At 39.4% G+C, this 24,426-nt stretch overlaps 1 long non-coding RNA gene across 1 annotated transcript in view; it reads left to right on the top strand.

Moving 5' to 3' along the window:
- LOC115427589 (uncharacterized) overlaps positions 1-24,426 on the top strand; it is a 376,082-nt gene that overhangs the window by 4,936 nt on the left and 346,720 nt on the right. The window contains exon 2 of the long non-coding RNA XR_003936519.1: positions 11,260-11,265. This is a non-coding gene — a long non-coding RNA (uncharacterized LOC115427589). The remainder of the gene's footprint in view (positions 1-11,259; positions 11,266-24,426) is intronic.

Raw genomic sequence — 24,426 nt, 5'->3', positions numbered from 1 at the left:
AGGGAAAATAAACGTTTCTTGACATAAACCATTTTTATTTATATAATATGCTCTATATGACTGCCATTTTGTCGGGAACAAATTGATCCAAAACACTTCCTGTTTTTTTGAACTTGACAGTAAGTTTTGCCACAGTGTCGTGTGTGAGACTCGTCCCATGTTTTCTGTTAAATGCGCTTGCAACCATACGACTGCTTGCTGAACCGGCCATCAGGATGATTTCAGTTCGTTGCTCTTTATTCAAATGCATTCTTTGGGTTATCTGAAATATAAGGAAATACATGTTAGAACCATATATGTATGGAATGTATTATGTCTCCTATGTATGGAGACTTATGGGACACCCTGTAGAATGGATCAATAATGTAAAGTGCTATAGAAATCTAATCCATTATTATTATTATTATTATTATTATTATTATTATTATTATTATTATTATTATTATTATTAATAATAATAATAATAATAATAAAATCATCTACTGATCTGAAATCTTTAATAACTTCTAAACCACTAATCCTATCAATCCATGTCAATAATTGTTGTAAAATACAGTTCTTCATCTTTTCATGGTCATCAGATATGACCATATTTGGACATTCAGAGGCTCCGTAGTTACTGTGGAAACACTGTCATCTTCTCCAACATTGATTCCCCAGTAAAACCCATGGAGTTGGATCAATGACAGTGGATGGACACACTGGGTTTATGTTCAGTTAATGAGAGATTTTGCTGAAAAAGTCCCTTTTTCTTCAGTTTTCTCTGTTTCTGATGTAATAACCCTTAACGTTAATCAGAGCTTTTATGAACATCTACATAATCAGTAAATTAATTATAGGAAAATACCTGATTTTCGATGAAAAAAATGGCAAATACAGAGGATAATATTACAACCAATGAAAGGTTAAATAGAGAGGAACTGACACTAAAGTAGCAATGGGTCTTTATGGGTTCAAACAGACAAACATAGTGGCATTTAAAAATGGCAAGCAAAAGAGAATGAGCATAAAAATATTTGTAAAAAAAAAAAGTAAACTACTGTAACTAAGGGAAAAATACATGTAAACAGGTTAATCTGATTTATTTAGTTCTTTTGCATCTGTGTATGTGTAGAACAATTAAAATCGTAGAAAACTGAAGTTACATAGTCAAACATGAGCAGAAGATAATGTAAAAAATATATATACTAAAATAAAGTAAAAAAGGATAAAATAAGCAACAAAAAGAATGCAAACAGCCAAAAAATAACGAATAAAATGAACAAAAATGAATGATAAATCAACAAAATAATAATTAACATGAACAAAACAAGCCACAAACTGAAATAAATTGAAGGAAACAAAATTTTAAAAGTGCAACAAAATGAGAAAAACAAGTAAAATAATAAATGAAATTACCAAAGTGAATAAAAGTGAATGAGAAAATTTACAAAATAACAAATAACTTTGTGAAAATAAGCAACAAAATTAACAAAATGAATAAAAATTCACTCACCTGTTAAACCCATAGAGTTGGATCAATGACAGTAGATGGACACATTTGTTTTTATATTCAGTTATTTATATCATTGCTGAAAAAGTCTCTTTTTCTTCAGTTTTCTCTGTTCCTGATATAATAACCTTTAACTTTAATCTGAACTTTAATGAACATCTACATAATCTGTAAATGAAATATAGGAAAATACATGATTTATACTGAAAAAAGGGCCAAATACAGAGGATAATATTATAATAAATGGAGATAAATCACTTAATAAAGGTTAAATAGAGAGAAAAATTCATTCTGTAACTGACACATAAGTAGGACTGGGTGTTTATGGGTTAAATATTCTGGTCTGACGTCTGTAAACATGTTGTCTTTTAAATAATTCAGTTAAATGTAAATGTAGTTGTGGTTGTATCACAGAGTTGTCGGACCTGTTGCGTTTCTGAGGTGGGGGTCGGACGCTGCCTCCGAATCCCGACTCACATTTCGTTCCCGCCGTTGAATCCAACACATCAAATGCAAAGCGACGTTGCATAATGAGCGTCCAAACCTGCCCACGTCGAGCCGGATTAAATAAAAGACGAGAGGCTGAACTTGTAGCGGCAGCAGCGGTGGCGGAGGAGGATGATTTGAGAGTTTAAGTAGCTCTAGACGCTTTTTAAAACCTCTGAAATCATGCGGACGGTGGTGAAACAGCGATGCCACTTGATATTCCCAGCTTCATTGTGGGCCTCATTGACTTCCATTCACTGACGCAGAAGCTGTGTGGCAGACGGAACAGAACAGCCCCCGTACCTGCACAATACCCTCCTCATTGAAAAGCACCTTGGGATAATGATGGAGGTGCTCCTAAGTGGCTCGGTGGTCAAGAGGAAGCGGGGCTTATCGTGGTTACCAAGGCAACCGGCGGAGGAGAACATCAGACGGACGCAGATGTCTTGTCTCACTCTCGACGAGCTCGGCCTCGTTAGGAAACAATCTGCCGAGGGTTTCATTCGAGATGGGGAAAAAAAAAACAGAGAGAAAAGAGACGAGAACATTGTGTCTGAGCGCTTGATGGAGAAGAATATTTCTGCATCGGCTCGCGCTCAAGCAATTATTGGCAATTTCATCATCTATGAATTCATGAACTGTACTGAAATCCATTTGTCCCGCTGCCAAAGAGGAGACAGAATAGGGTTTAATTGCCATCCGGCGTCGCAAAAAAGAAAAAAAAAAACAGGCTCATTCCTGTTCTGGGCTTTAATAAAGGTGAGGCATTAAAAAAAAAAAAAAAAAAGACAGAAAATAACCCCGAGTTCATTCTGCTTTTATTATTTCAATTTGTGAACCCGGCTGACAACGTTTTAACCAGAGCTGCTCTTCATCAGGTGGAGTTTCCACAAGTGAGGAACACATTAGAGTTTCCATCCGTCTGAATCCCACAAACACACACTGAATGCACGTCGCTCTAATTGCTCATTGTGGATTTAGTGCCAGCAGTTTTTTTTTTAAAGCCATTACTGAAATACAAGCAGCAGAAGAAGAAGAAGAAGTGCTCAGATCTGTTCCCTCAGTAGTAGAACTAATAACACACAGTGAGTAAACGTTTCCTAAAAGCTCCGTGTGTTGGCGTTTAGGCCGTTTAACTGCACAGAACAATGTAATATTCATGATTCGGTGTTCATTAGTGCATAATGACCTGAAAATAACAATCATGTTGGTTAGAATGAGCTTTTATAGTCGGGTTGGACCGACATGGAGCTCACAGCTGAGTCTGTCTTCTTCTGCTGTTTCTACCAGAGTTAATATTCAGTTAAATATGTACAAATCAAACTCTGGATCTAACATGGGAGGAAAATCCGTGTATCGTTCGTTCTTTTCATATTCAATTGAGAATCCACAATCGGAAAACGAAAAAATGACTCGTTATTTCATTATTCATGTGCAAATCAAAAAAGGAGTTTTTCGTTCTTTCGATTGTTCGCACAAATTAAAAATGGGAAATAAGCAAATGGACCAAATGTGGGGTTTCATGTTGACGTTTTTGAGATCTGATTTGGTTTGACCTAAAGTTCCTGACTTGTTTGTGTGTTACTGAAGTGTCTTCTCCTTAGATTGTCTACCATGGACCCACTGTATTAGACAAAACAACAACACCTGCAAGATCCGGACCAGTTTTTCTGTTGTCATGTCATCCTTCAGAATAATGCCTTTGCTGCCTTTCCAGGTCAACACACCAAGAAGTCAGTAACTTCCAGGTCAGACCAAATCAAAAATGTCAACATGAAACCCCACATTTGGTCCAAGCAAATTGCGATCACTTTGAACCTCTTCCTTCCTCTCACATTACCACTGACGTTTCCTTGGTAATCCTCTTCCCTAAAATGCCGGCGCATTTACACATTATACACATGAATGTACTTCCCTATCGGATTCTGAAGTCCGGCTCCTCATCTCAACGAACTGCGACGACCCCTTTCTTCTTCTCAGCTAAATCTGAAGGAAACCATGAAAACATAAATATGGTTGTTTTTGTTTTTTCAATGTACATTGGTGCAAGTAAACCAGAAGAAGTGGTACACAAACTCAATAACTGTTTCCGGGTCATTCTCTGTTCTGTGCATCTAGTGAATTGTTGATAATCTTTGAATTTAAGTTAAAGGTCGAGTTTTGATGCTCTACTGTGGGGTGTGTCTGGATGTACCTGGATGAAAAAAAGGCAAAAAAAACACATTTATGAGTGAAATCTTAGCTAAGTTAAATGAACTACTCTGCACTGATATAATTCTATAGAAGCTCTTTGTCATCTTTGTGAACACTTTCTTCAAACATCTTCTCTGACAAAACTACTGGCTGGATTCAGTTCAAATTTTATATGTAGTTTCCGTGGGAAAATGAGGAGGAATTTGGATTTTTGCATTTTTTGACAAATTTTTTGAAATGTTCCTTTCCTTCTAATGGTCCATATTTTGATGGTTTAGAACATGTAAATGGTTCCAGATATCAGTATAGTTCCTATTGATCACTGATAGGAAGTATATATGGATTCTTATTTGGGTCCATGACCTTTGACCTTGAGCGACACTAAAGAGTCAAACGCAAGGTCAACAGTGTCTACATTTCAACAATCTTCGTTTCTACTACTGGTCAAATCCATTTAAACTTTTATATGGACCTTTTTCTGGACATTGTGTGTTTTCAGAAATTTGATTTATGAATTTTTAACAATTTTTTTAAGTATGTAAATGTTCCTTTCCTTCTACTGGTCCATATGTTGATGGTTTAGAACATGTAAATGGTTCCAGATATCAGTGTAGTTCCTACTGATCACTGATAGAAGTCATATATGGACTTTGATTGGATGAGTTGAGTTCTCCTCCAGTGAAAGTCCCGCCCACTTCTATTGTTTGATTGATGTGCATCCAGACCACAGGACTCTATTTTGAAATCTGAGTGGCATATGCATGAAAGGGTTAAAGGTTCCTTCAGACTGTTTGTTTTCTTCATTTTCAGTGAACTTCCAGGACTAAACATTTCCACATTTTGTCAAACACGTTCTTTTCTCCTCATCAGAATGGGATGAACCTCAGATGTCCGTCTTATTTTCCTTTTTTCCGGGCAGTTCCGTGGAGGCCTGGGTGGAAGCGGTGACCACATCTATCCCCGGTGCATCTTAATTAACCTGGGTTCACACATTCACGTCACTCCCACCCAGTACAGACCCCTTTGGAATAAATCAAGACGTCTCCAAGTGATTTGTCCAGTGCGTTTGGACTTGATGATGGAGGCCATTAGACGGCGACGCCGAGGTGATTATCTGTGAGCCAATCGCAGCGTGAGCCGACCGGCGGCCCCAGCGCTTCGAGGTCTGGGTTTTAAAAGGCGGACTGACCCCGCCTCTTATCGCCGCCGCCGCCGTATCATCACCTCCTGACAGGCTGTGATCTGAGAGGCGCCCGTCTGTCATCTTAAAGAAGGAAAAGGAAGGTAAAAAGAGCCTCTAATGGGCTCCGATGACTGTTCACCTTTGGAGCTGCTACACTTCTTTCTCCCTTTTCCCTTTTTTTTTTCTCCCTCCTCGTCAAACTAACCCGCGAGCTGATAATGGCTTCTCCCATCGAGGATTCAACCCTCGTTCTTTAACTTTCCCCCTGAATGCAAATACACTCCGTCACATCTTTTTGACTCCCCTCCCTCTCCTCTCCTCTCCTCTCTTTTTTTTTTTTTTTTCTGTAGAAGCATAGCAGAGGATTAGCAGCCATGCGTGACTGATGGGGAGAAGATACGCCATCAGAATAAGTTAGAAGACCTCTCCTCCTTCTCTTGATTTCTTTGTGCATGAAAGAGCGAGTGAGGGAGAGAGAGAGGGAGAGAGAGAGGGAGATGCTGGCTCTCTCTGAAGTGTCATTCCTGTTTCAGAAGACGAGCAGAGAGGATAAGTGGCTGGTTGAAGTGGAAGGAGACTCTGTTGGCTGAATTTAATCCCGTGCATGTTTCTGTGGCTGGATGTGACGCCACATCACCTGCGCTGCAGCCCCAGGCCCTCATTACTGTCACCATCTGACGCCGACGGCCTGTCTCTGCCCGAATATCTGCCGTTTTACGCCGACACGCGGAAACTCAAATGGGTTTGAATTCTTCCTGCGACTGAAAAATCTGAACAGGTTTTAAGCAAATGTCCAAAAAAAAAGGCGACAGGGATGCGACGCGGCTTTTGTCCGGTTTGTTCGGACTGTGATGTGGACCAGACGGGGGTAGTTTTACAAAGAAGAGTCTGTTTAGTGTCTGCATTTTCACTGATGACTAGTGATGGGACTGTTGGTTCTTTGAAGGGAGTCGTTCAATCAGGAGTCGTTCACTGAAAAGAGTCGTTCAACAGACTGGCTCTGTTCTGTTTTTGGCATTATTTTGAAACACCAGTGTTTGAATGACTAAAGAGGCTACATGTGATGATTGACATGACATTTTAAAGGTGTTTAATTGGTGCAGCAGTAAATATTATCTTACCGTAAAAAAGAATGGTTAGTTCAAATGTGTGGGTTAAATCCATGACATGAGAGGTGACATTAGACAGATGATGGAACTGGAGCAAAAACAAAACGGTACATTATGTGGACTAGTCTGTAGAATAAAAATGAAGAAGAAAATAAAACATTTTCTAATGAAATAACATTTTATTCTCCTCAAAACAAGAACAATAAATGTGTGTAAACATACAGAAAAAATTGCACAAAACACAACAGTGATTAATCAGTGCAGTTACTGAAATACCTGAACTGTGGTGACATTCTAAGAACAAGAACAGTACGTTGGTAAATTGACAGGCAATCAGACACTCCCTCCTTAAAAAAAAAAAAAAAAAAGAACGGCTCTTTACATAGACTCGGTTCCCATCGTTCATCTCTAAGAGCCGTTCAAAAGATTTGCTTCATTTCATGAACGTCACATCACTACTGATGACTCATATTAAACTGTTTGTATTCGAGCCCTATTAATTACAGCACATCACCGATTAATCAATATGGAACTGATGTATGAACTTTTTTGTTGAGTGGAGATTCTGTGGCTCTGCTCTTGTGCGTCTGTGCTGCCTGGACAGTTAGAGGAATGTGAAAGCCTGTCCAGTTTCACTGTGACAATCACAGACTGCAGTCGCCCCCCGCCCCCGCTACACCAATCACAAACTGCCCCCCCTCAATCACAGACTGCTACCCCTCCACTCCAACAACCACAGCCCGCTATACCCCCACATCACGGACCACTCCCCCCCTTCTCCAACAATCACAGACCGCTATACCCCCCAATCACCACTATACCCCCCAATCACGGACCGCTATCCCCCCACTCCAACAATCATGGACTGCTACCCCCCACTCTGGCAATCATGGGCCGCTATACACCTCCCCCCATCACAGACCACTATCCACCTCCTCCAACAATCACATACTGCTATACCCCCCCTCCCCAATCATGGATCACTATCCCCCTGCTCCAACAATCACGGACCGCTACACCACCACCACCCCCGCTCCGGCTACCACAGGCTACTATACACCTCCCCCCCATCATGGACTGCTGTCCCCCCGCTCCAGCAATTACAGACTGCTATACCCCCCACTGCGACAATCACGGACTACTACACACACACACATCTTACAAGCTATTCAACCCCCACCCCCATTGGTGCACTTCCTGTGTACCTCACAATTTCATTCCGCAGGTGCACCTGGGTATTCATACTGTATATTAACTGTTGTTCGCATTGCTTGGCAGATGAAAGTTTTATGAAAGTAAGAAAAACCTGATTTCTATAGCACTGTTTAATAAACACATAGATTGCTGCACAAATTTAAGAGATAAAACAAAATTGCAGAAATAAACAACCAGACACCGCTGGATATACATACATACAAACATATATAAACACAGAGTTCTGGACAATCAAATACTAAGTAGTAAAAGTGGGTCTATAAAAGATGCTTAAATTATCAATCGATTTTGTTAATTTGTGTTTGTTTTACATGGATTCTTGCACAAACTTTTTAAAATTTATTTGATTTATGGTTTGTCATCTTTTCTAAGGACGATGCTTATGTAGCTGTTGTGAAATCAATGTAAAATGCAGCTCATTACTTTATAAACCAAGATATAATATTAAGAAAATAATGATGATAACCGTCATCCACTATCCTCGAAGTCATAACAACCTTTGCACCAAGTGTCAAATCAATGTGACCTGAAATATTCAAGAAAATACAGTCGAATAAATGGACGAACCTTCCATGAACCCCAGAAAAGTCATGTTTTAGCCTGGGTTTGAATGGCTTTGACTCTAAATACAGATGTACGCTCATGACAATAAAGACAAGATGAATCTGAGCCACAGAAGAAAGGGAGAAATGGAGTTGAGAGCTCATGTAATGGGGTCAGGACTGTCTCTGGAGAGGTCATCAGCGAGAAACTCTGCTGACTCAGCGGGTCATGTGACCACGAGGCCCAATCCCAGAGCAGCCGACCAATCAAACGCTGTTTTCCAGCCTAGTTTGGACCCCAAGAAAAAGGAAAACACAACGCCCGGCAGAGAGGCAATTAATCTTAAAAAAGAAAAAAGGAAAAAAAGAGGAGGGTGGGGGTGGGGGGGTGCCATGTGTCCCAGGTGACAGAGGGGATTCTGGGTAATGAGGGTGCACTACATTTAATTAGCTGTAGCGACGAGCCTCGGGAGTGGACCTGATGGAGAGACGAGGACCACTTCGGAGGAGGACTTGGGTCTCGGTCGTCGCTAACATCAGCAGATGTGACGGAGCTTCGGCGGGACTCTGAGAGCAGGGGCTTCTGGGAAACTGTCAGCAGCAGGCAGGAGGGGTCACATGACGGATGGCGGCATCAGTAGGTTATTTTTTCCGTAGCCTCCTGAGCTAAGCTATGGGCGTCGCACCTTCGACCATATGACGGGTTGATCAGTGGTGACCCCGAGAGCTGGAATCGCAATTTACGATCCTTTAAAAGGTTTTTTTTCTGAAAAGATACGAGGAACTGCAAGTTAAAGTTAGATGGAAACTCCAGGAAAAAGGAGTGAGTGGGCAGTGGAGGTGATTTAGCTTTGGTTTAACCCTTTAAATGCCCAGTGGACACTCCAGTGTTCACTCCAGTGGACACTCCAGTGTTCACTCCAGTGGACACTCCAGTGGACACTCCAGTGGACACCTGTTCACAGCTGTTCTATTATATATTCATTTGGACATGTTTTGTAAAAGCAGAATTCTTGTTGTTTTTGTTTTTTTTCAGGTGTTTTGATCTGTTTCTCTGATCTGATGTGAATGGATGGATGCAGTAGTTTGTAGAGCTTAGCAAATTAAAGCTCCATTTGTACGGTTTGACTTTCTTATTATTTGATGTTGCCTGTTTAGTTTCCAACATGTCTAGAGGGGATCTGCAAATTTAAAGGATTCCACCGAGGTAAAAACATGGAGTAAATGCTTTGAAGACGCCGTGGCAGTTGTTAATGTATGCGGTTTAATTACAGCCCCGGGCTCTGAACCAGACAAGTGTTGGAGTTTGACCTCTGACCCCTGCTTGGGTTTGATCCCATGACTTCAGCCTGGATGCACTTTTCCTCTCAGATGCTGGCGGCGGCTCAGCTCGTCGTAAAAAAAAAAAAAAACACCACCTGGCCGGCGACAGCAGCTGAAGCGCCGTCGCTTTGAGGAGCTGCCAGTTCCGACCTGATCAAACCGTCATTGGCCGAGGGTTTGGCGACCGAAGCGCTGACGCCACCTCTGGAGAAATCAGCACGTGGAAGCGGCCCCTGTAATTACCGTCCGCTCTGCCGGCCGCTGATTGATGCCTCTTGATGAAGTAGTTCAGTGATTGAAGAGTAACGACGTGCTGGGAAAATCTATAAGAGGCCTTTAACTGCTGCTGGAGAGGCGCGCCGCGGTTGGCCGTCCTCCATTCGGCTGCTTAATCAGACGGCGGTTTGGCCCCGTCGTACGGCAGGCCGCCGATCATTCCGGCTCATCAATCTGATCGATCAATCACCCGATGGAAGCGGAGCGAACAGGCAGGACCGGAGCCCCTCACCTGCACCCCCACGCTCTAATCACCTGCATTTATTCAACAGCGCTGGAGCCGGAGCTGCTTTCACACTTTTATATTCCTCTGGTTCTGTTCTGTGAAAGAGACGCTGTTTTCTATGGACGGCTGAGTGCAGCTTTCAAACAGACCTCAGGGTCACATCCACCAAAAAACAGCTTCATAAGCGCCTTCCTGTTGTCAGCGCACAGAGAAAACAGTCCAACAAAAGCAGATTTACAGAAAAACTGGGTTTGTCAACAAAACTGATAAACTCTGACAGATGCATCTGCTGTGTATTTAATGAGACATGTGTGTCCTGTACACACACACATATATATATACACATATACACACATATACACATATACACACATATACAGATACACACATATACACATGTACACACATATACACACATACACACATATACATATACACACATATACATATACACATATACACACATATACACACATACATACACACATATACAGATACACACATATGCACATATACACATATACACACATATACACATGTACACATATACAGATACACACATATACACATGTACACACATATACACACATACACACATATACATATACACACATATACGTATACACATATACACACATACATACACACATATACAGATACACACATATGCACATATACATATACACACATAAATGTGTATATACACATATACACATTCGCACATTTATAGATACACAAATACACACATACAAACATATACACATACACAAATAGACACATATACACATACACAAATACATACATATACACATACACACATATATGGATACACACATACACACATATACCTTGAAGGGTCAAACTCAAGGTCACCAGTGTCTACACTTCCACAACCCTCTTCTCCAAAACTGGTCTTTGGATTCATTTAATTTTTTTTATGGAGCTTCCTTGGAACAACATCTACAAAGTATCGTCACAGTTCAGAAATGTAGGTTTTTTATTTTTGTTGTTGTTTTTTTTTTTTATTTATTTATTTTTTTAATATTTAAAATTTGCCTTCCAATTGTCCATATTTCACTGGTTTATAACATGGTTACAAATGGTTCCAGATATCAGTCTAGTTCCTATTGATCACTGATAGAAGTCATATCTGGACTGTGATTGGATGAGTTGAGTTCTCCTCCAGTCAAAGTCCCGCCCACTTCTATAGTTAGGTTGATGTGCATCCAGACCACAGGACTGGAACACAGAACAGAACCAGGACTGGAACAGAGAACAGAACCTGACAACCTCACACATTCAGCTGGATATTGATCCCCATAGAGCAGAGGCTGACGTACAGGGACACTGGTTCTAGTTGTTTAATGGTAAACTGTCCGCGTCCCTTCTCTTTGTGAAACCTTTTATGTCCAACAGACGAGGTTATCCAGACTTTTGTTACCATTAAGGTCATCGCTGTCCTGATTGTTTGGCATCTATTTTGGTCTCAGTCTGGTCCGGTTCTATAACACACAGTTTCAAACACTGTTATGACTGAGGTCTGGGTTAGAATTTCAATCAGCGTTCGGTGGAAAAATGCTAAAAGCTGTTTAAGACTGTGCGAAGTCGGAGTCTTGTGGGGTTTCCAGACCTGTGTTGATTCAGACTCTGGTTCATTTAATTCACATGAGAACACAGGAAATCTCACTTGGATGCAAAACAAAACATCTGCACTGAAACCCTGTAGAGGAAGTGGTTCTCAACTCATCTCACTACGGGATCCACGTTTTCCCGAGGTTACCTACCGCAACCCATTTTAATAGAATCACAAGAAACACTTTCATTTTTTCAGAAATAAGCAAATAAACAAACTGAGCTGTTCTCATTTAATACAACGTGTGTGTTTTCATGAGCACGTTACACTCAGAATAAACTGTAAACGTCACAAATAAATGCTGCTTATTTCTGTCAAATTAACTGGAATGAAAGAAAATCAACAATTGTCCGTTAATTTAATGAATGTATGAACGTCAACAACTGAAGAAACTGATGAACTCTAGTTACCGTAGCAACAGACGGACTGCTGCGCAGTTCTTATACATTTCTAAAAATAAAAATTTACGTAAAACTGCACTGGAGAACAAGATGAAGTAAAAGTACACTCAAGAACAAGATGAAGTAAAAGTACACAGGAGAACAAGATATAGTAAATGTACACTGGAGGCCAAGATGAAGTAAAAGTACACTGAAGAACAAGATGAAGTAAAAGTACACTGGAGAACAAGATGAAGTAGAAGTACACTCAAGAACAAGATGAAGTAAAAGTACACTCAAGAACAAGATGAAGTAAAAGTACACAGGAGAACAAGATGAAGTAAAAGTACACTGGAGAACAAGATGAAGTAAAAGTACACTGGAGAACAAGATGAAGTAGAAGCACACTCAAGAACAAGATGAAGTAAAAGTACACTTAAGAACAAGATGAAGTAAAAGTACACAGGAGAACAAGATGAAGTAAAAGTACACTCAAGAACAAGATGAAGTAAAAGTACACTGGAGAACAAGATGAAGTAAAAGTACACTGGAGAACAAGATGAAGTAACAGTACACTCAAGAACAAGATGAAGTAAAAGTACACTGGAGAACAAGATGAAGTAGAACTACACTGGAGAACAAGATGAAGTAAAAGTACACAGGAGAACAAGATGAAGTAAAAGTACACTCAAGAACAAGATGAAGTAACAGTACACTCAAGAACAAGATGAAGTAACAGTACACTCAAGAACAAGATGAAGTAAAAGTACACTGGAGAACAAGATGAAGTAGAACTACACTGGAGAACAAGATGAAGTAAAAGTACACTGGAGAACAAGATGAAGTAGAAGTACACTCAAGAACAAGATGAAGTAGAAGTACACTGGAGAACAAGATGAAACAAAGTCTTTTGCGCAGTCTTCTTGAGGTTGATCTTCAGATCAGCCTCAGAGGTTCAGTGACTTCACTCCTACTTATCGGAGGTCATTCAATGTTCTATTCGGTCCCCCAACTCTGCACCAGCCCCTCTTGAATGTGGAGTACCTCAGGGGTCCATTTTGGGCCCAGATCTTTTTATTCTATGCTACCACTAGGGGCGATCCTGAGAAATGACATCATCCTCTCATTGCTTCACAGGTGACTTTCAAATCCAATTAAAACCTGGATTTGAATCAACAATCTCAAATGACCCAAAACATTTTTTAGGATTATTTTTCCCCTCCTGACATTACACATAAGTAATCAATGCTTTGTTTTGTTTTTTTTTATGAATTCTGTAACTGCTAACCTCATGCAGTTTCAGCTTTTTGTCTGAAAATGCAGATGTTTACTGATCCTATGACAGAACCTTTAACTTCTATGTGTTTTTGGGTTTTTTTTCACTGATGTTCTTGTGCTTGTGTTTGGACCGAATGGCCGCCAACGCTGAGCCTGGTTCTACTGGGGGTTTCTTCAAAAACTGAAGTATTCTTTCCATGTTCTTGATTTACTGGGCTTGTTTCTCAGTCTTATTGTGAAGTGGAAACAGTGATTGGAGTCTGAATAAATAAACTTAGTTGAACTGACCTTTGCATGAACATCCGAGCGCTGTAGAACTCGTATAACTCAACCTTTCCTTCTTACTTGGGCCTTGAACTCATCGCTGACCTCTCCTCCAGACGTCAGGATGTTCTCGTTCAGGATCCACCAACACATTTTCACAAACTCCAAAGCCTCTTAACCTCCTGATAACACATGCCTGATTATCTTTCCCACAGATGGAATCAACACCTCGTTATCTGCATTTCAGTTTGTCGTCAGTGGATGTTTGTCAGGACTAAAATCTGACCCAAAAACTACAACTAGACTTCATGTGGACGCCTCCTCCACCCCTATGGGCCTACTGTCAACTCCACCTGATGATAATGCCGCCTCCATTTAAACATAGACACCACCTGCCCCTAAATATGGAGGTTTCCCACAAGTAAATACAGACTTCTCCTCCACCTAAATATAGTCTGCTCCAGCTAAATGGACTTGACTCAACATCTGAACGGAACCACACTAGATAGATAGATAGATAGATAGATAGATAGATAGATAGATAGATAGACAGGCAGACAGACAGACAGACAGACAGACAGACAGATAGACAGACAGACAGATAGACAGACAGACAGACAGACAGACAGACAGACAGACAGACAGATAGATAGATAGATAGATAGATAGATGCATAATATAAACCAAATATAGACTTCAATCTAAATACCTCCTCCATCTAAATATAGACATTAACTCCACCCAAACATGGATGCCTCATCCACATAAATGTGAACAAAACTTTGTAAATGTCTACAAAGTTTGTTTGCTATGTTGAGATTTTTTTATTTTATTTTTTTTTTATTAGCTTACCGGTCGACAGGTCGTAAATTATTGTCGTCATCCAGCGTCATCTGTCGTCGTCTGTCGTCCGTTACAAAAATTTCAATTGTCTTCTTCTCCAAAACTACAATTCCGATTGACTTCAAACTTGGTATACAGCTTCTTTATGATGATGTCAACAAAAGTTAGTGAAATTATTTGGATCTGGATCTGATTCTGGATTTGGTGCCACTTTGAAAACTGTCCCCATTATCAGAGATAGGAAGTGGATGGATGCAATAACTCAGTAAATCTAAATGATCTCCAGTGTAAATGTCTCCAGTCCAGCCCTGATGGGGAGATGACCCAAACATAATGTCCACATGCTGATCAGGATCTTCTTCTGGATCTGGAACTGACGCAAAATTTAACATGGGCTCTTATGGGAAAACATTTCAATCGTCTTTTTCTCCCAAACTCCAGTTCTGATTGACTTCAGACTTGGTATACAGCTTCTGTATGATGATGTCAACACAAGGGATTGAAATTATTTGAATCTGGATCTGATTCTGGATTTAAGTGTGACTTTGACAAATGTTCCCATTCTAACAGACAGGAAGTGGATTGATCCAATAAATCAGTATCAATGATATCGAGTGTGAATTTGAATTTTTTACAGATCTGATTGGAATATGACCAAAACATGGACTATTTCTGTAATAGAATAAATACACAGAACTGGGGGAGAATAAATGGATCTGGATACATTTACCTAAGCTTTGAATTTGGACGCTAAGATACAGGACCATTGGTCCGATTTTTTTATTTTTTATTTTTTTGACAAATTTTTTAAACATTAAAAATTTGATTTTACAAATGATCCGTATTTTGATGGTTTAGAACATGTAAACGATTAGATATCAATATAGTTCCTATTGATCACTGATAGGAAGTCATATATGGACTTTCATTTGGGTCCATGACCTTTGACCTTGAGTGACCTTGAAGGGTCGAACTCAAGGTCAACAATGTCTAGATTTCAACAAATGTTCCTTTCCTACTAATGGTGGAGAATTTTGATGGTGTATAACATGTAAATGGTTCTACATTTCAGTCTAGTTCCTATTGATCACTGATAGAAGTCATATATGGACTTTGATTGAATTAGTTGAGTTCTCCTCCAGTGAAAGTCCCGCCCACTTTTGTTGGGAGAAGGGTTGTAACGATGTCATGGTGTTATGATTAATCGTGATGTTAATTGTCAAGGCTGCCAAAAACCATGTCATAAAGTACAGAAGATTAAGAGCAGAACCAAAGACACTTCAATATGTGCTTCCCACACAGAACGAAAGCAACATTACACAAGCTTGTCCTGACCGTTAATATATTTTCGGTGCGAGCTCACTTTCGTTTCCATAGAGTTTGCGCTCACTACCGTCACCTACACAGCTTCAGGCTACCATTGTCCAACCCATTCACACCAATCTGTCTGCGTAGTTTTGGTTCTGTGTAGTAATGGTAATGTAGTAATGGCCTTACTGTAAGAGTAAGGCTGTTCTTCTGCAGTTCAGACTGTCATCCAAGCTTCAGGAGGGTTCGACAGTAAATACACTCTGGTTGATCACAAGGTGAACTGCATAAAATAATCTGATGCACATGTACAGACTGCTGCCTACATCCCAACAGCTAATTACACTTTCAATTCCAACTTTTTATCTCATGCTTGAACAAATGTTTGAAGTTGGAATAAGTAGTGACAGCCCTAATAAGTAGTCAGTTCAGTTCAACTTTATTTATAAAGGCAGACTCAATGTGCTTCACAACAGGTATATAATACAACTACAGTAAAAAACAATCGTAAAAAGAGAGTGCAAGTTCAAGTAAACAATCATATGTGCACACACTTACACTCACACATGCGCACATACACACAGCTCAATGGAACACGGTTGAAAAAAGCTACATTTTTCAATTGTTTCTTAAAAATATCTACTGATGTGTCCTGTCCAGCTGTACCAGTCAGGGTGTTCCAGGTCTGTGGGGCATATACACTAAAAGCTGCCCCCCCTTTTCTTGGATCTGGTGTGAAGGACCAGTACGTTGCCACTGCCTGTTGACAGTGGAAGTGTTCTTGCTGGGATGTAAGTGATGAGCAGATCTGTGATGGACTGAGGTCCAAGGCCATGTGGGCTTTGTAAACCAGGAGCAGGATTTGGAAATGGATTCTTGTTTTAATGGGTAACCAGTGCAAGGATTTAAGAACAGGTGTGATGTGCTGATCAAGTACTGCTGGGAAATGAATTTGTACAACACAATCATTGTGGTGTCATGAATTGTGTACAGATAACACACCACTTTTATTTGGTGTGTTATCTGTACACATTATAACCTTTCAGCGTGTATATAAAACACCATTAGCACAATTAGTGGTTAGGGTTAGGGTAGGTTTAGGGTTAGCGATGAGTGCAATTAGCGGTTAGCATGATTAGCGCTTAGGTTTAGGGTTAGGGTAGGTTTAGGGTTAGTGATGAGTTCAATTAGCGGCTAGCATGATTAGCGCTAAGGGTTAGGTTTAGGGTAGGATTAGGGTTAGGTTTAGGGTTAGCGATTAGGTGTAGGGTTAGGGTTAGTAATTAGCGCGATTACCAATTAGTGCAGTTAGCCCGGTTAGCGGCTAGCGCATTGACACGCCACCAAATGGCGTTAAATAACACACAAAAGGATGAAAATGCGTATGTATAGCACGCCAAATGCAATAAACTGGTGTTACAAACAACGCGATTTCATGAGAGCAGTTTGAAATAATCATAGTAATCGTGAAACTGTGATTATTTCTCTGACAATAATCATTCCATCTGTAATTGTCAGATTGATCTCCTGCATCCAGACCACAGAACTCGAACATCTAGAACCTGACCACCTCACACATTCAACTGGGGCTGATTCAGACAGAACCTGACGCTGACATACAGGGACACTGGAACTATTTTTTACGTGTGTTATCGCAAGTATCCAACTGAAAGTGTTCCAATGCAAACATCTGTAGTCACATTATGGGTAGTCGTCCTCGTCACTTTAAAAGCTGTCTCCAGTTTCAGAAACGCTCTAGAAATCCCCCGGTGAGTTGGAATACGTTTTGGCACTAAGCTGCTCAGGTTTGTGGTGCATGGAAGCTCGTCTCTCACCTCCGTCAGATGAATGTTTCTTTTTTTTTTTTTTACCGAACCGTGGGAATCTCCAGTAGGATTCACAACTCCGCCGAGTTTCCATAATCGACATGGCAGCTGCGTTTCTCCACCTCCCCTCGACTCGCTGTGGTAATCGAGTCTGCCATGACAGGTAGGTATTTGCACAAGATTAGGGCTGTAATATTTTGGCATTAAGGTGAATTAATACAGAAATGAATATGGAAAATGCGGGTAATTACCGACTGAGGCGCTCAGACATTTTAGGGACATGTCAAAGGATTTTCCCTTCATGCTGTCTTCTTTCCCCTCCCCTTTAGATGCCATGTATTCTTCCTTTTTGCCTGTAAATAGCAGCGCGACCCCCCCGAACCAGTGGAGAGTGTACAGAAAGCATTGATTATCCCGTGGCAGTCCTTGATGGAGCTGTTTGGCTTGATGCGTGTAATTGTGGTGTAATTAAACATTGACACAGGGGCTTTAACAGAAGCCTGTCACATGTCTGACCTTCTCAGCAGAGTTCAGTGTTTATTCCTGCAGGAGGATGGTTTCCTGTCTCTGCTGGAGTTCACAGTGGAGTCTTTACCATGTGGAGAGCATGTATAGTGCATGAAGTACACTAATGTTCCAGCATCCATCCTCTCAGTTTACGATTATTAACCCTCAAACACCCAAACATCCACTGTCGACCAAAACCATCTACTGATCCAAACCCTTTAATACCTGTCGGCCCATTAATCCTATCAATCCATGTCAATAATTGGTGTAAAATACAGTTCTTCATCTTTTCATGGTCATCAGATATGACCCATTTGGACGTTTAGAGGCTCCGTAGTTACCATGGAAACACTGTCATCTCCTACAACATTTATTCATCAGTAAAACCCATGGAGTTGGATCAATGACAGTGGATGGGCACACTGAGTTTATGTTCAATGATGAATATTGTGGGAAAAAAAACAAGCAAAATGTAGACTAAAGTGAAGTGAAAAAGAATAAAATAAGCAATAAAGTGAACAAAAGCCGCCAAAATGATCAATGAAATGAACAAAAACAGCCAAAATGATCAATATAATGAACAAAAACAGCCAAAATGATCAATGAAATGAACAAAAACAGCCAAAATGATCAATAAAATGTACAAAAACAGCCAAAATGATCAATAAAATGAACAAAAGCAGCCAAAATGATCAATGAAATGAACAAAAACAGCCAAAATGATCAATAAAATGTACAAAAACAGCCAAAATGATCAATAAAATGAACAAAAGCAGCCAAAATGATCAATGAAATGAACAAAAACAGCCAAAATGATCAATGAAATGAACAAAAACAGCCAAAATGATCAATAAAATGAACAAAAACAGCCAAAATGATCAATAAAATGAACAAAAGCAGCCAAAATGATCAATGAAATGAACAAAAACAGCCAAAATGATCAATAAAATGAACAAAAACAGCCAAAATGATCAATAAAATGAACAAAAGCAGCCAAAATGATCAATGAAATGAACAAAAGCAGCCAAAATGATCAATGAAATGAACAAAAACAGCCAAAATGATCAATAAAATGAACAAAAGCTGCCAAAATGATCAATAAAATGAACAAAAACAGCCAAAATGATCAATAAAATGAACAAAAACAGCCAAAATGATCAATAAAATGAACAAAAACAGCCAAAATGATCAATAAAATGAACAAAAGCAGCCAAAATGATCAATGAAATGAACAAAAACAGCCACAATGATCAATAAAATGAACAAAAGCTGCCAAAATGATCAATAAAATGAACAAAAACAGCCAAAATGATCAATAAAATGAACAAAAACAGCCAAAATGATCAATAAAATGAACAAAAACAGCCAAAATGATCAATGAAATGAACAAAAACAGCCAAAATTATCAATAAAATGAACAAAAGCTGCCAAAATGATCAATAAAATGAACAAAAACAGCCAAAATGATCAATAAAATGAACAAAAACAGCCAAAATGATCAGTAAAATGAACAAAAGCAGCCAAAATGATCAATGAAATGAACAAAAACAGCCAAAATGATCAATAAAATGAACAAAAGCTGCCAAAATGATCAATAAAATGAACAAAAACAGCCAAAATGATCAATAAAATGAACAAAAACAGCCAAAATGATCAATAAAATGAACAAAAACAGCCAAAATGATCAATAAAATGAACAAAAGCAGCCAAAATGATCAATGAAATGAACAAAAACAGCCACAATGATCAATAAAATGAACAAAAGCTGCCAAAATGATCAATAAAATGAACAAAAACAGCCAAAATGATCAATAAAATGAACAAAAACAGCCAAAATGATCAATAAAATGAACAAAACAGCCAAAATGATCAATGAAATGAACAAAAACAGCCAAAATGATCAATAAAATGAACAAAAGCTGCCAAAATGATCAATAAAATGAACAAAAACAGCCAAAATGATCAATAAAATGAACAAAACAGCCAAAATGATCAATATAATGAACAAAAACAGCCCAAAAAATATAAATAAAATTAACAAAAACAGACAAAATGATCAATAAAATGAACAAAAATGATTAATAAATCAACAAAATAAGTAACATGATGAAAATCAGCCACAAACTGACCAAAATTGAAGAAAAAATAATAAAATAGGCAACAGAATGAGCACAAACAAATAAAATAACAAGTAAAATTAATAAAAATGAATGGAAAAGGAAGTGCCATGAATAAAAAAAGGTCCTCTACTGGCTCTCCGTAAGTACCCTTTCTCTCTCTCTCTCTCTCTCTCTCTCTCTCTCTCTCTCTCTCTCTCTCTCTCTCATTTCATTCTGGACGTCCAAGTGCAGGTGTCCCCGTCGCCCCCTGTTTTTGCTGGTTACCCATCAGGTACTGGACCCGGTGCAGGACTGTGGCTCAGATGATCACCACATCATCAGCCTCATGTCTGAGCAGAAACGGTCCAAAACTCAAATGAAATTCAACATTTTCTGTCGTCCATTAGTGGGTGTGTGTTTTTGTTTTACATGCCAAACTAATTTTCTACCCTCCATCGGTGCTCGGCGGGTTTACTTAATTCTCTGTTAAAGGGTTAATAATATTTGAACCCAACCACAATGTTTCCTGGAGTCTAAACAGTCTAATAGTGGATAGAACTTTCTTGTTTGTGTTTATTTTTATTTGCACTTCTTTGCTCTTGTTCTTTGCTCTTGTGTGCTTGTACTTTGTTGCTGTAAACCTCAAATTTCCCCAAATAAAGACTTATCTCATCTTATCTTATCTTATCTTATCTTATAAACACATCAGTTTGATTCCCTAATCCAGTGGTTTCCAACCTTTTTTGTCTCCTGATCCCATTTTAACATCACAAATTTCTGGCGACCCCAGACATTCAAAACAGAGACTTTTTTTTTTTTTTTGCTAAAATTAATTTATTTTTGATCATGTAACAGTTTGTTATACTATATTTCACATAAAGGTTAATGTTAGAGGACATTTAGTCTATATAATGTGTATTATTGTGGACAGAGGCAGTAAATCCAGGTGTAGATTACTGCACAAAGGCTCAGGATCTGTCCAGTCAGTCCAGCTGGGATTTACAAGGAGGACAATTAATACTGAACAAACTAGAACTGAAACTATGAATTATGAAAGAGCTGCAGCATCTGAAACTGACCACAGTGAACATTAGACAGATAAACAGAAGCACAGTGCTGCAGTTTCACAACCACAGTTTGTCATGTCTTTTATGTTTGTGATTGTCTCTCTCAACTCACCATATATTTTTTATTTGCAAGTTTTTATTTTTTTATTTTTAATCAATTACTAGAAATTTCAGGCGACCCCAGGTGGGGTCTTGACCCCTAGGGTGAAAAACACTGCCCTAAACCCTAAAATAACCTCCGGTCTCTGGTTTATTGAGGAGTGAATCCACCAGACGACTTGGATACTGAACAATAAACAGACATTTTCTTTTCCATACAGGTGATAAATGACAGTAAAAGTGACCTGTGACATTAAATACCATGTCGTTAGTGTGATGATGAACTGGGATTCCCTGCGGTGGTGCGTCTCTTTCTGTCTGCGTTGGCTGGTGTGGCTCTGTTAACCGTACGACACCAAAGACTGCTGGGAAATTAATGGGACTGTGGTTAACACCATTAGTCACTGTTCTACTCTATTTGGACATTTATTCCTGAAGCAGCTCCTCGTTTATCTCACGACGGTGGACCCCCGGAACATTTTTCAATTTTCATAAACACAAAGAAAAGCAGGACGCTAATCATGTTGTTTGTTCGTGAATGTTCATCAGGTTTAAGAAACACGACACAGGAAAGACAGAATCTGAACTAAATAACTGAAAAACAAATCATCAAGAGGTAAATGTGTGTCAGTGTGGGATTCTTCCTCTGTTTTTTGTTGGAACATCATCTGAGGTGGAACCATCAGGCTTTTTGTGTATTTAATGGTGGATATTATGAAGAGAAAGCATGACATCAGACAAAATACTGCTGGGAAAATCCAGGAGAGTATTTTTGAAGCCATTAGTCATTGTTCCCCTTTGCATTTTGACATTTCGTGTGGCGGTAGATACTCATTCATCTTCAGATTGTACATTCAGGGAACATTTTTCAACGTTCATAAACACAAGTATAAAGAACAACATGACAAATCATGTAATTTATTCATCAAGAGCAAAAAAGACAAAAACAAATGATCCAAACAAAGCCAATAAACCAATGTTCCAGAGGTAAAAGCATGTAACATCTGTAATTTTGTTCAAATTGAGTTTCCTTCATCGTTGCTGGTTTCTGTGGTCGCGTCGGTCCGAGCATCGCCTGAGATGGAGCCGATATCTAAAATGTAAATGTGATTTATTCTGGTGTGAATGCGTTATGTGGCATCAGAGAAAACACATCAGGAGCTAAAGAAGGGCCACGATGCCTCGCTGCTGCTGCAGAATCATTTCCTCGTGCATTTACATGCAAATTCACCCCTCTGCTGCCTCTCTGCAGCCACAATGGAGCTCAGCAAATCATTGTCTCATCACAGAGAGATGGATTTCATCCCCGGGCTCATGGACGAGGAGGGAAGCCGGGCTGAATTCATATGTGGAGCGCTCGTCGTCCTCCATCATGGAGGAAGGTAAACAGCCCGGGCCCTTTAGCATTTGTGCAAATGTCAGAGAAAAGGACAGATCTGAGGAATTAACAGCATCAGAGGAGGAGGAAGCTGGAAAAACTTCAGCAGAGGAAGAAGATGGACTGGAGAAGCTGCCGGCTCCTGCACACATTTATCAGAGGACAGCTGCTGTTCAGGCCCATGGAAACAGAAGACGCACCAACAGGTTCATTTGAACTGGAAGTCTGTCTAATGTAGAACACTAACGAACACGTTAACCCACAGGGGCCAAACATGCGGCCCGGGGGCCAAATCCGGCCCGCCAAAGGGTCCAATCTGGCCCGCGGGATGAATTTGTGAAATGCAAAAATTACACTGAAGATATTAACGATCAGTGGTGTCAAAATCATTTTAATTCAGGTTCCACATACACACACATACAGTCCGACTAGATTTCCAGTGGGTCAGAACCAGTCAAATATTATCATCATAACTTGTAAATAATGACAACCCCAAATTTTCCCTTTGTTTTTTTGGTGTAAAAAAAGTAAAATTACATGAAAATGTTTCCATTACCAAACTATACTTTTACAAAAAAATGTGAATAACCTGAACAAATATGAACAAACAGAAATGTCTTAACCTGTTAAACCCTGACCATATTTTCAGGGGAAAAACCCCTAAACAGACAAACCCAAAGTAAATGAAGAACTCCTTCACAATAATAAGGTTCATCTGGATGTTCTTGGTGTCTGTGGACATTTACAGACCTCACAGAACCTATTCCCATTGTCTAAAATATTGTATCTATTACTATACCTGAGTAAACTGGAACAAACTAAAAGAGAAATTAGAATTTTTTATCCTCGCCTGTTTTTTTTCGGCTGGATTGACGATGCTATGCATAAATTAATTGTTTGTGTCAGAGATTTTTAATAGCATACATTTTACCCCACAAAGATTAAAAATCATGTTTAAACATTAAGGTTTGCACTAAAATACACTTTTGATGTACTTTTATTAACTAAACTTTGAGCAAAAGTTGAAAAAAAACATCCATTGTCCTGATTTATTATATTTTTATGGTAGATGAATATTAATATAATTTTTTGCGGCCCGCGGGTGGGCTGATCGGGCTAAAGGGGTTTTAAGTAAATTCCATTTGGACCATTATTCTGCCTGTTACTAAATATTTTGTGTGATTGTAACGCACGTGTGTAAATGATAAACTGATAAACCGAGGCAGAATATTGTTAAAATTGCACTTGTTTTTCTTCAGACAATTCAAGTTGTTCATGTTATTCAGATTTTTAAGGAAACTCTGCAGATGTAAACCTGATCAGAATAGAATTGAACTGTTTTCGCTGTTATTATTTGACTGGTCCGGCCCACTGCAGATCAAACTGGGCTGAATGTGGAACTGAACCAACAGGAGTTTGACAGCCCAGCTTTAACCCCTCAGAGGGTTCTGTTGGGTGTCTGTAAATTTACTTGAGAGTCTGGTTTCAAACGGCTCTATATGTAAAGTATCATCAGATAAATGTTGTTATGGTTTGGTGCGATATAAATAATAACTGAGTGATTGAATTTGATTGATTGACATGATTCCAGGTTATGGTTCACATATTAACCTTTACCTGGAGAGAGAGAGAGAGAGAGAGAGAGAGAGAGAGAGAGAGAGAGAGAGAGGGAGGTGCTTACAGAGATACCCCCCCCCCC

This window comes from Sphaeramia orbicularis, chromosome 10 (assembly GCF_902148855.1).
Source record: "Sphaeramia orbicularis chromosome 10, fSphaOr1.1, whole genome shotgun sequence".
Taxonomy (NCBI): Eukaryota; Metazoa; Chordata; class Actinopteri; order Kurtiformes; family Apogonidae; genus Sphaeramia; species Sphaeramia orbicularis.
This window is presented reverse-complemented; position numbering and strand designations above follow the sequence as displayed.